We start from the raw sequence: 12,348 nt of genomic DNA, 5'->3' as shown, positions 1-12,348 counted from the left end.
TGTTTCTTTCTCCACTCTAGCCAAATACCAGTTAAACATTTGAAAAGAATCAAAATTTTCATTAAGAAAAATTGTACTCATCATTCTATGGAAGTCATAATAAAATAAGATAAAGTAATTATCTCCATGGTAACTTTACACTCCAATAGGAACACATAAATGAGTATGAACTAATTCCAAGATATCATGAAAAGAGAAAGCTTTTCTCAGTAGACATTGTTTGCACATCATTTTATCTAGTTTACTCAATCTTGGAAATCCTCTTACTTTTCTTTTCTTGTAGGTCACAACCAAATTGTCAAAATTTACTAGGCAAACATCCTCATATTGTGCAAATAAGCATGTATCTTTAGATAGGTCTAGATAGAAGAAATTACTTCTTGTTTCTAGTCCACTTCCAATTAGTTCATTTTTAGCATCATATGTCTTTGCCTTCTTGTTTATAAATTCAACCCTATAGTAAGAAATAATCAACTGTGTATCATGCCCAAAATAGCAGGGCAAAAACACATGTAAATTTTTTTTTTTTTTAAAGCTAATTTCCACTAAGATAGGTACATTGAAGATAGATATGGATTCTCTTAACAATTTCCTTACATCCTAATTAAGTTTTAAACTCAACATGAAGGAATAGATCATTAAATTTGAACATTGGTTATTAGAATGATTTCAAAATTTGTTTCATTGTTATACTAATTTTAAACAATATATTATTTTTCATATACTTTTAAATAACTCATATGTAAGCACTCAATCTGTTAATTCTACTAGAAAACAAAATTTGCAACTTCTTTAAAGTAGCATGAATATGAATGTTATAACATTTCTTTTTATCCAAATATTAATTAACACCAAATTAAAATATATATATAATAACTCAAAAATCAATATAACTCTATCTAAATTTAAATTGAATAAAACTCAATATTAACTAAATCTAACACTAACCTTTCAACACTTAATTATCCTACACTAACACTAAACTTAAGTTTTAATACAATCTACGAAATTAATTAAAATAAGTTAAACATTAAGTCTAACACTTTGACAATACTAATTTAAAATATTTAAAATAAAATTAACTAACAAAACATATTCCAATACAAACTAACTAAATAGAATAATTAAAATTACTAACATCTAATATCCTAACTAACACAATATTAAAATTTAAACTAATTTAAATATCTTTAAATTAATACAAAAATGAATACAATAATTAACAATAAAAAAAATGCTACTTAAACACATACTTAAGTTAATATTAATACCATTTAATAATTTAACTAACTCAAATAAAAAACATAGAAAAAAACTAATACTAAACTAACCTATACTAACTACCTACTCTAATAACATCCTATTAATACTAACCACAAACCCAAAACTAACCTAACTGCTAACACTTCTACCCAACTAACCACATCACATCTCCCCCCTAAGCCTAAGTGCTTAAAGTGCCTATGCAAGACATTGAGCCACCCCCCCCCTACACACTAACCAAGGAGTTATGAATTCATAGGTTATAAGGAATGATTCGATTTTTATTTTTAAGACTTACATATGACTTTTAACACTGTATTTCATTTGTTCTTGCACCTGACATGGGGGTACGTGTTGTACCCCAAGTTAGCCATTGGAAGTTGTCCAATCACCTAGGTTGGAGAAAGGGGATGGGTTAAATTTAAAAGTTTTCTAGGTGGGTAAGATAGGGGTAGGAAGTTATGGTATAAAGATAAGTAGATGGGATATTACAATATTTAGGATTTTATATATATATATATATATATATATATATATATATATATATATATATATAATTTGTTTGTTTTATTTTCCTTTTATTTTAAGTAAATAATATTTAATAAGTTCCAGTATAGGATATTTGAGGAATCTTTAGGTTCTCTATTGCAAAAAGGGGTGATTTAATTTTTTTGCATATAAACTCCAGAGGGCTTTTTTGCTCTAGGAGGTATTTTTTTCTCAAGTGTAGTTTTTTTCTAAGTATAGATTTTCCAAGAAATTTATTTTTATAACAAGGAGGTTTATATTTTTCTTTTCTAATTGGAATTACCAAATCCTTAGTTAAACAAAGGGGTTGAATAAATCATTTTAACAACAGGGTATGTGCAGGATCATGGTGTGCCAAAAAGTGGCGATCTGAAAAATATGTAGTTCTGAAATGCCTCAAAGAATTTCAAAATCTATTCCAACTTTTTTCCCACCCATCCTGATACTAAATGAAAACAATTAATACCTTTATAATTCCTACTATATCTTTCGATACCAACCTTATATGGTCATATTTAAAACATCTCAAAAATGTGTTTTTGGCATGTTCTTATGTGTTTTTTACTTCAAGCATGTAGCTGACAACTTTTTTTAAACCAAAATTTGATGTAATGAAAAGGGTTTCTTAAGAATGTTCTTAGCTTTTCATAAATGTAAGGTTTGTCAAATTATGAGTTTAGTAAGTAATTATTACTTATTTTCTAATGGATTTAGCTACAAAGTGTTGATTGACATACTAGTTGAAAAATAGCTATAACTTTCAAACCGTTTAAGATTTGTGAAATTCAAAAGATGCGTGACATTCTATGCTTCGACTAGAATAAGAAAAAAAAAAAAAAAAAACTTAATTTTTATTTTTTTGAGCTGGTTAAGGTGGTTAGACACGGGAGTTTTTTAATTCTAAAAACAATATAATAGAAAATTCATAATTATTTATTTATTTGGAATAAAAATTCCCAAAAATATGCATCACATGCAGGCATGAGTCTAATTTTTATATCTAAAATTATATTTAAAAATATTATCATTTGATTATGATTAAGGTGGTCAGACATACACCTACTTTTTATTTTCACCCTAAAATTTTTGTGGTACTGCATTAAAATCTAAACTTTTGACCAATCAAATAATTTTTTCTCTAGATAAGGCCTTGTAGTTTATAAACTAGATTCAATTTCCTACAAATTTATTTCTTACAAATTTTTGATATAAAGTCCAGAACCACTTTAAAATTATGTGTCAAGTTGACATAACCCTGATTTGTTGGTTTTTCATTGCTAGTTAAGGCCATAGTTTGGTACACCATGATCCTGCACATACCCAACAATGTAAGATTTATTTTATCTCATAATAAGCATGAAATTGAATTGAAGTTCCAACCATATAAATTTTTCCTTAACATATTTGAACTTAAAATTGCATAATTCAATATCACTATTTTATCTATTTTTCAATACACACATGCATAAACTAAATTACAAGAAGAAGCTTATATAAAGGAATACTACTTTTTTTTTTATTGAACTACTTGATTCAAAGGCTCCATGGAGAAAGAACTAGGAAGAAAACCCGACTTCGTAGCCACCTCAACAATATTTTAAATATAACATTTTTACATAGGATATTATCCGAAGGAGAAATCTCCCAACATAAATGAAATCCAAAAACAATTCTAAATTTCCTTCTTGGCCCTTAACAAGGGATCCATTACGAAGTCTACAATAAATCATGATGATCATGGAAAGAACAAAAATTTACTAGGTAACAACCAAACATAACATGAAGACAAGATCAAACATTCACTCCCATCCTAATTTGCACAACAGGTTTGACATTGAACCAGACTAGGGAGAAGGTGGATTTTTCAAATAGGAGATGTTAGACGCAACACCATAACAAATGCTCTTTCGGGACTAAAACTCAAGAACTTCTATTCTTCCATTCTCACATTCCAAAATTGAAAACATGGTTTGTGCTGATGAGTAGGGGCCCATAACATGCTACTCTCTCTCCCTCTTTTCATCTTGAGAAGAGACTCTACACTATCAAAGTCTAACTAAAGACCTTCTCCCATACATGGCCACTTTTTCCCTATCTAAGGGTGAGTAATGCCAATACACCCATACAATCCCTTCAAAATTCAATGAAAAATACAAGGAAAAACATTTAAGAAAACCTATTTCAATCCCTCCCAACATGTTCAACACACACACATACATACATATGCAAATAGAATAACTTAAGTATGCAAAAAAACATGAACAACATGAGATGAGGAATTCCTACCTTCAAAATCAAGTTATGGTAATTGAAGAATTTGAGATGAGCATTCCCTTCCTTCTCCAACTCCTTCAATCCTAAATTTCCACTCTAAAACTAGAGGTTGGGTGAACACTTAAACCCTCTCAAAAATGCCTCTAAATAAGATCCTAAACACAACCACCTCTAAAAATAAATAACTCCCCCACTTGCCTAAAAGTTCTACAGTCTTCCAACTCAACTAGGCATAAGGCTGACCTCAAGGTGGAGTTAAAGTTATCCAACTCATGATGAAACACTCAATTTTTACAATAAAGCAAAAATGGAATATTTTGGTGACCATAAAAGTCAACAAAAGGGGCTAGGAGGTGGAAAATGTTCCCAACCCATATGCCTTAGGTACTTAGATTTCATGATTTTTGGCCTTTAGGACTAATTAGGTTCCTATCAAAAGCTAAGAAATTTTTGGACTTTCTAACAACCTTGAAAAATGCAGATTCCTCACTAATTTAGATTAGGGGTAATTAATCTCAATTATAAATTGATTAGCAAAAAGATCACTAACCTAATCCAACTTAAATCTTTCAATTTCTCAGTTAATCTTAACTATCATGTTGGAATGCATATATAATTCACTAGAGTCAAGCAACACTAAAAAATCACTATTACAAAACATTAAAACTTAATGAATACAAAATGATACATTCATTCAATCCACGATACAAATAAAATCCAAACAACTGGATTTGCATCTTTCATAAGATTTAACCCTGGTTTTCACAAATGGTACATAGGGTTTAGTTTAATTTCTTCATTAGAGTTTTTAGCTAAAATATCTTGCACACTCATTGCACACATCAATAGCTCAAGAAAATCACACACACACACACACACACAAACACACACACACAAACACACACACACACATATCTACATGTACATGTACATGTATATACATATACATACATATACATATACATACATACATACACATATACATATACATATACATATACATATACATATACATATACATATACATATACATATACATATACATATACATATACATATACATATACATATACATATACATATATATATATATATATATATATATATATAACTCATTAGGGAAATCACATAAATTAAAACATCCATCTTTCAAGTAACTAGTTGTTTATCTCATTCTACTCATATTCTCAATCATTAAAATTGCATAATCAAAGTGTTAATTTTGCATTCACTTACTTCATTAGTATACATGTGCATAAACCATTAAATGATGTAATCAAATATCTAAAAGTAAAACATCACACAACATAATATAACATAATAATGTGTAGTGTATTTGATAGTGTCTCAACATATTGAGTCATGAGTATCAAAATAATAATGTATCAACTATGCTGCGATGGGTCGGGGAAAGGCCTCACATCCTCCCCCACTAGACATGAACTTCTTCTCGGAGTTCATCAAAAAGATAAGGGTACTGAGATCACATATGTGCTACATCCTCCTGTAAAGTTGTGACCTCATCATAACAATCCCACTAGACCCTAACCTGGTTTAGCTCTTGGCCTCAAACAGCTAGGGTTTATAGGGCAATAACATGAATAGGCTCTAGTGCTAGCTTCCCATCCAACTCCACTTACAAAACATCCCAATCTATAATATGAGACTTGTCATAAATGTATCCTCTAAGTACTAAAATGTGAAATACATTGTGGATGCATGATAGGCTAGGTGGCAAAGCTAAATGGTATGCAACTAGTCCTATCCTCTAAAGAATCTCAAATGGTCCAACAAATTGAGGTGCCAACTTAGAGCCCTTTCTAAATCAAATTGAACTCTTGTATGGTTGCACCCTCAAGAAGACTCTATCTCCAACCTAATACTCTCAATCTATCCCCTTTGCATTAGCATACTTCTTTTTCCTATCTTGTTCCTCTCTTAGGCAGTGTCTAATTAGGGTCACCTATTGTTCTATCTCCTTTACTAGCTGAGGACCAATAGAGACTTGATCCTCAATCCTATCCCAACTCAAGGACATTTTGCAAGGTCTTCCATACAAGGCTTCATAAGGTGGCATACCTATGGAGGAATGATGCTCATTGTTAGAGGCAAACTCAAAAAAATGTAAGTATTCCTCCCATTTGACCTAATAGTCCATCACATACATACATAAAATGTCCTCCAAAACCTGATTCACTTGCTCAATCTAACTATCGGTCTGAGGATGGTAAATTGTACTAAAATTGAGCCTAGTGCCCAATGCTACTTGCAACTCTCGCCAAAAAGATGAAGTGAACAGTGAGTCTCTAATAGAGATGATCTTATGGGGAATGCCTTGAAGTCTGACAATTTCCCACAAAAACACCTGAGCTATGTCTCATGCTATGTATGTAGTACACATAGGTGATAAATGGGAAACCTTGGTCAATGTGTCAACTATCACCTAGATGACATCATGGAAATGAGATGACATGGGAAGACCAACAATAAAATCCATAGATATAGCATCCCTCTTCTACTTTGAAATCGCATGAAGTTTAAGAAGCCCATCGGGATGACGGTGCTCTACCTTCACCCTCTGGCACTCAAGGCATCTTGCAATAATACGAGAAATTTGCACTCTCATGTTTAGCCAGTGATACAACTGTCTTAGATCTACATGTAACTTCTTAGCACCAAGGTGCATTGCATAAGGTTCTCTATGAACCTCAAGTACAATGAGCTTGCACAAACTCCCAATGGAAGGTACATACACACATCCTCTATGATGCAAGAGTCCATGAAACTCCAATGAATACTCTGAATACTTCCCTTCTAAGGGTCTCTAAGAATGCACTATTTGACCAATATCTACATAGATCTCATCTAATGGAAAGTGTTGTAGGATCCACTCTCCCAAGTCAGTGCAAGTAGTCATAAATGAAAGCTCATGGTACCTTCTACTTAAGGCATCTGTAACCACATTCTCCTTTCCCTTGATATAATGAACATCAAAATCATACTCACAAAGGAACACCATCCACCTTCTTTGCCTATCATTAAGGTTTAGCTGAGTGAATATGTATTGCAAGCTTTGGTGGTCAGAATGAAGCTCAAATCTATGACCTTAAAGGAAGTGTCACCACCTCACTAAGGCATGAACCACTACTGCAAGCTCTAGGTCATGAGTAGGGTAATTGAGTTCATGATTCTTCAACTTCCTAGGCTTGAACGAAATAGGTCATCCATCTTGCATAAGGATTTCCCCTATACCATCAAAAGATGCATCTGTGCACACCAAAAAATCTGTAGAAGTATCTGGCACTACTAGGATTGCTGCACTCATGAGGGCTCTCTTGAGCTCTTGAAAAATTATATCACACTTCTCTATCCACTCATACTTCTTCCCCTTTTTCTAAAGATATTTGACTGGGTGTGTCAATCTAGAGAATCCCGCAATGAAGCATCAATAATATCCTGCTAGTCCCATAAAGCTCCTCATTTCAATGATACTGGTGGGTGTTGGCCAATCCATGATGGCCCTAATCTTCGATGGGTCTACTGAGACACATCCACTTGATATGACATGATTCAAATAATTTATCTCAAATCTATAGAATGCACACTTTGACAAGTTGTCATACAACTGATTATCTCTCAACTTTTGCAATACTTGTCTCAGGTGCTCTTCATGTTCCTTCTCATCATGAGAATATATCAGAATGTCATCATGAAAATGACTAAAAACTTATCCAAAAATGTATGGAATACTCCATTCATGAGGCTCGTGAATATAGGTGGAGCATTTGTGAGGCCAAATGGTACCACGGTGAACTCGTAGTGATCATACCTCATATGAAATGTAGCCTTGGGGATATCACTATCCACAATTCTCAATTGATGATAACCTGACTTCAAATCAATCTTTGAAAATACTCAGGTACCTTGTAACTGATCAAAGAGATCATCAATTCTAGGAAGGGGATATTGGTTCTTTATGGTTACTTTGTTCAATTATCGATAATCAATACACAACCTTAGTGATCCATCTTTCTTATTTGTGAAGATCACTAGTGCACCCCAAGTTGACACACTAGATCAAATATGCTCCTTCTCTAAGAGTTACTCCAACTGAGTATTTAGTTCACTAAGCTCATGAGTAGTCATCCTATATGGTGTTCTCAATATTGGCTTAGCTCCTGGCACAAGATCTATATGAAAGTCCACTACTCTAGGTGGAGGCATACTAGGGAGCTCTAAAGGAAACACATCTGCAAACTCTTGTAGGATTGGAAAATCATTGAGGGATGGCTCTCCCTTTGAATATTCTTCTCTATTACTAATGGTGATAGAAAATAACTGACATCCCTTTTGCATGCACTATTTAAGCTACATAGCAGAAATCATATGAAGGGATACAAGTCTCTTTACTCTGAAGATTACTCTAGAGATACCATCTTCATCCACACATTCCACCCTCTTCTGTCGACAATCCATCTTGGCATTGTGGGCATAAATCCAATCCATGCCAAGAACAAGATCATAAGAACCTAGAGTGGTAATGTGCAGATCAAACATCATGGTCATGTCTCCAATCTGCATCTGGCAATTATGCACCATGGAACTAACTAACACTTTGGCTCTTGAGGCTAACTCTACTTCCCAACTAACATCTTGTCTAATTGCCACTAGCCCATAATGCTCCACTACATATGAAGATATAAAAGAGTTAGTAGCTCTAGAATCAAATAAAATAGAAACCATCCTACCCTATATTATACCTATGGCCTCGATAACTGTGGCTTGATGCTCATCCTACCAGTTGTCAACCACTACAAAAACTTTGTGGGACCTTCCTATATCACCAACTATCAGCTCTAAAAAGTCCCCTCTTTTACCACCAGATGATTATCCTTGTGAACACTCTCTGCCTATATGACCCATGCCACCACAAGTGTACCATGGTCCTCGAGTATAAGACCATACACACTACGATCTAAATTGTTGTGGGCCTCCTAAACTACTAGATCCATTGTCTCCACCCTTGTAAGACTACTGAGTCTTCATTGACTGTGACTATGAGGCTTGTACCTTTTGATCTTGCTTGGGACCCTATGACTACCATTTTTTGGGCTTGGAGCCCTAATAACCCTATGAGGGTTTTTGCTGATATTGCTATGGTTTCTACTACTGAGACTATTGGTCCTTAAAGGACCCTGCTATATAGTTATAATTCCCTTTCCAAGGGGGCTTTTTCTAGGTAGAGTTTTAGTTCTAAGACCAATCCTATGACTCCTATCTACCTTGAGTATCCTTATCAACTATTGTATCTTAACTACCTGTCTAAAGGTGGTAGGGAAGGCCAAATAGACTGGACCCTAGAGTGAGAAATTTAGTCCCATGATAAAGTGATCTACTCACAGTTTCTCATCCTTCATATATTCAACATATGAAAGGAGCTCGAGAAACCTACTCTCATACTAAGCTATTGTGAAACCCCTTTGATATAGAGAAAAAAGTTCCTCAATCTGCTTCTATTTGAAGTTCTTAGACAAGTACATCTCACAGAATATCTCCAATAATCACTCCCATGTGAGGGAATCCATCCTTACTCCTATAGTCTCCTCCTGATGCTACCAATTAGAGGCATCTCCCCTCAGCTGACGAACTACTAGATGTGCCTTTAGATTTCTCCTATAAGAAAATAATCCAAAGCACCACTTTAGACTTTGTAACTCGACCTCTGCTACTGTTCCCTCAATGGAACTGGTATAGAATGGTGGCTAGAGTCGTATCAACTCCTTGATATCATCTCCTACATGTCTAAGAGATCTATCAAGTGGTGGTCCTCTATGGTGTATTGGCTCACCCTCATGCTCTCCCTATCCCTCTACCTGCCTTGGTGGGAAACTCCAACTCCTCTTTCTGCCACCAGGTCTACCTCCTCTAAGTCCCTCTACTTCCACTTCAGGAATCTGCTACCCTACCTATACTATAAGTGGTAGCCTCTACTACACTACACCAATCAATGTCTGGAGGGCATACAAATTGTCCTGGTTTAGGTTTTGTAGTGGTGGTGGCAGAGGTGGTGGTCGAGTTGGAGTTGGTGGTCCATCCTCCTATTTTGCTCTACCACCTCTCACCCTATGAGCTCTACCTTGTTAGTTGCTTCACGTAACAAGAGGCATCCCACACAATTTAAATTTTAGATTAAGTTTCAAAAGCATAATGGTTTTAGGTTCCTACTGTTGAAACACGAGCTCTAATACAAAAATATCATGCCCAAAATATGAGGGAAAAAACACAAGTAATTTTTTTTTTAAAGAAAAAAGCTAATTTACACTAAGATTAATATGTTTTGTTTCACAAGTTAAAGTATAGGTACATTGAAGATAGAAATGCGTTCTCTTAACAACGTCCTGACATCCTAATTAGGTTTTAACCTCAACATAAAGGAATAGGTCATTAAATTTGAACATTCATTATTAGAATGATTTCGACATTTATTTCATTATTATATTAATTAATTTTAAACAATATATTATTTTTCATATACTTTTCAATAACTCATATGTAAGCCCTCAATCTATTAAATCTACTAGAAAACATAATTTGCAACTTCCTTAAAGTAGCATGAATATGAATGTTTTAACATTTTTTCTATCCAAATATTAATTAACCCCCTCCCCCACTGTATTGCATTTGTTCTTTCACTTGACACGTCGGGCCACAAGGGGCCATGTGTTGTACCCTAGGTCAACCATTTGAAGTTGTCCAATCACCTAGGTTGGAGAAGGGGGATGGGTTAAATTTAAAAGTTTTCTTGGTGGGTAAGATAGGGGTAGGAAGTTATGGTATAAAGATAAGTAGATCGAATATTGCAATATTTAGGATATTTGTTTATATATATATATATATATAGTTTGTTTATTTTATTTTCCTTTTATTTTAAGTCAATAATATTTAATAAGTTCAAGTAAAGGATATTTGATGAATCTTTAGATTCTCTGTTGCAAAAAGGGGTGATTTAATTTTTCCCCATACAAACTCTAGAGGGCTTTTTTGCTCTAGGAGGTATATTTTTTCTCAATCCTTTTTTTTTTAAGTATAGATTTTCCAAGCAATTTATTTTTATAAAAAGGTGGTTTATATTTTTCTTTTCTAATTGGAATTACCAAATGCTTAGTTAAACAGAGGGGTTGAATAATTTGTTTTAACAACAATGTAAGATTTATTTTATCTCATAATAAGCATGAAATTGAATTGAAGTTCCAACCATATAAATTTTTCCTAAGCATATTTGAACTTAAAATTGCATAATTGAATATCACCATTTTATCTATTTTCAATACACACATGCATAAACTAAATTACAAGAAGAAACTCATATGAAGGAATGGTACTCTTTTTTTAATTGAACTACCTAATTCAAAGGCTCTACTAGGAAAGAACCAAGAAGAAAAATTGACTTCATAGCTACTTCAACAATAGTTTAAATATTATTTTTTTACATAGGATATAATCCCAAGGAGAAATCTCCCAACATAAATGAAATCCAACAACAATTTTGAATTTCCTTCCTGGCCCTTAAGAAGGGATCCATTATGATTTTTTTAATGCATCATGATGATCATGGAGAGAAGAAAAATTGATCGAGTAAAAACCAAACATAACATAAAGACAAGATCAAACATTCAATCCCCATCTAAGTTTTCACAACAAGTTTGACATTGAACTAGACTAGGGAGAAGGTGGATATTTCCAATAGGAGATGTCAAACATAACACCATAATAGGTGCTCTTTCAAGGCTCAAAATCAAGAACTTTCATTCTTCCATTCTCACATTCCAAAACTCTAAACATGGTTTTTGCTAATGAGGTGGGGCCCATAACGCCCTACCCTCTCTCCCTCTTCTTGTCCTAAGAAGAGAATCTACACTTTCGAAGTCCAACTAAATACCTTCTCTTGTACATGGCCACTTCTACCCTATCCGATGGTGAGTAATGGCAATACACCCATACAATCCCTTCAAAATTCAAAGCAAAAGGCAAGGGAAAATATTTAAGAAAACCTATTTCAATCCCTCCGAACATGTTCAACACACACACATACACACATATACAAAAAAAATAACTTAAGGATGCAACAAAACATGAACAAAATGAGCTAAGGAATTCCTACCTTCAAAATTAGGTTATAGCAATTGAACAATTTGAGATGAGCATTCCCTTCCTTCTCCTTCTCCTTCAATCTTCAATTTCCACTCTAAAACTAGAGGTTGGGTGAACATTCAAACCCTCTCA

Source organism: Cupressus sempervirens, chromosome 5 (assembly GCF_028749045.1).
Source record: "Cupressus sempervirens isolate cs-2001-9-10 chromosome 5, ASM2874904v1, whole genome shotgun sequence".
Classification (NCBI taxonomy): Eukaryota; Viridiplantae; Streptophyta; class Pinopsida; order Cupressales; family Cupressaceae; genus Cupressus; species Cupressus sempervirens.
The sequence above is the reverse complement of the archived record's forward strand: the minus strand, read 5'-3'. Positions refer to the sequence as shown.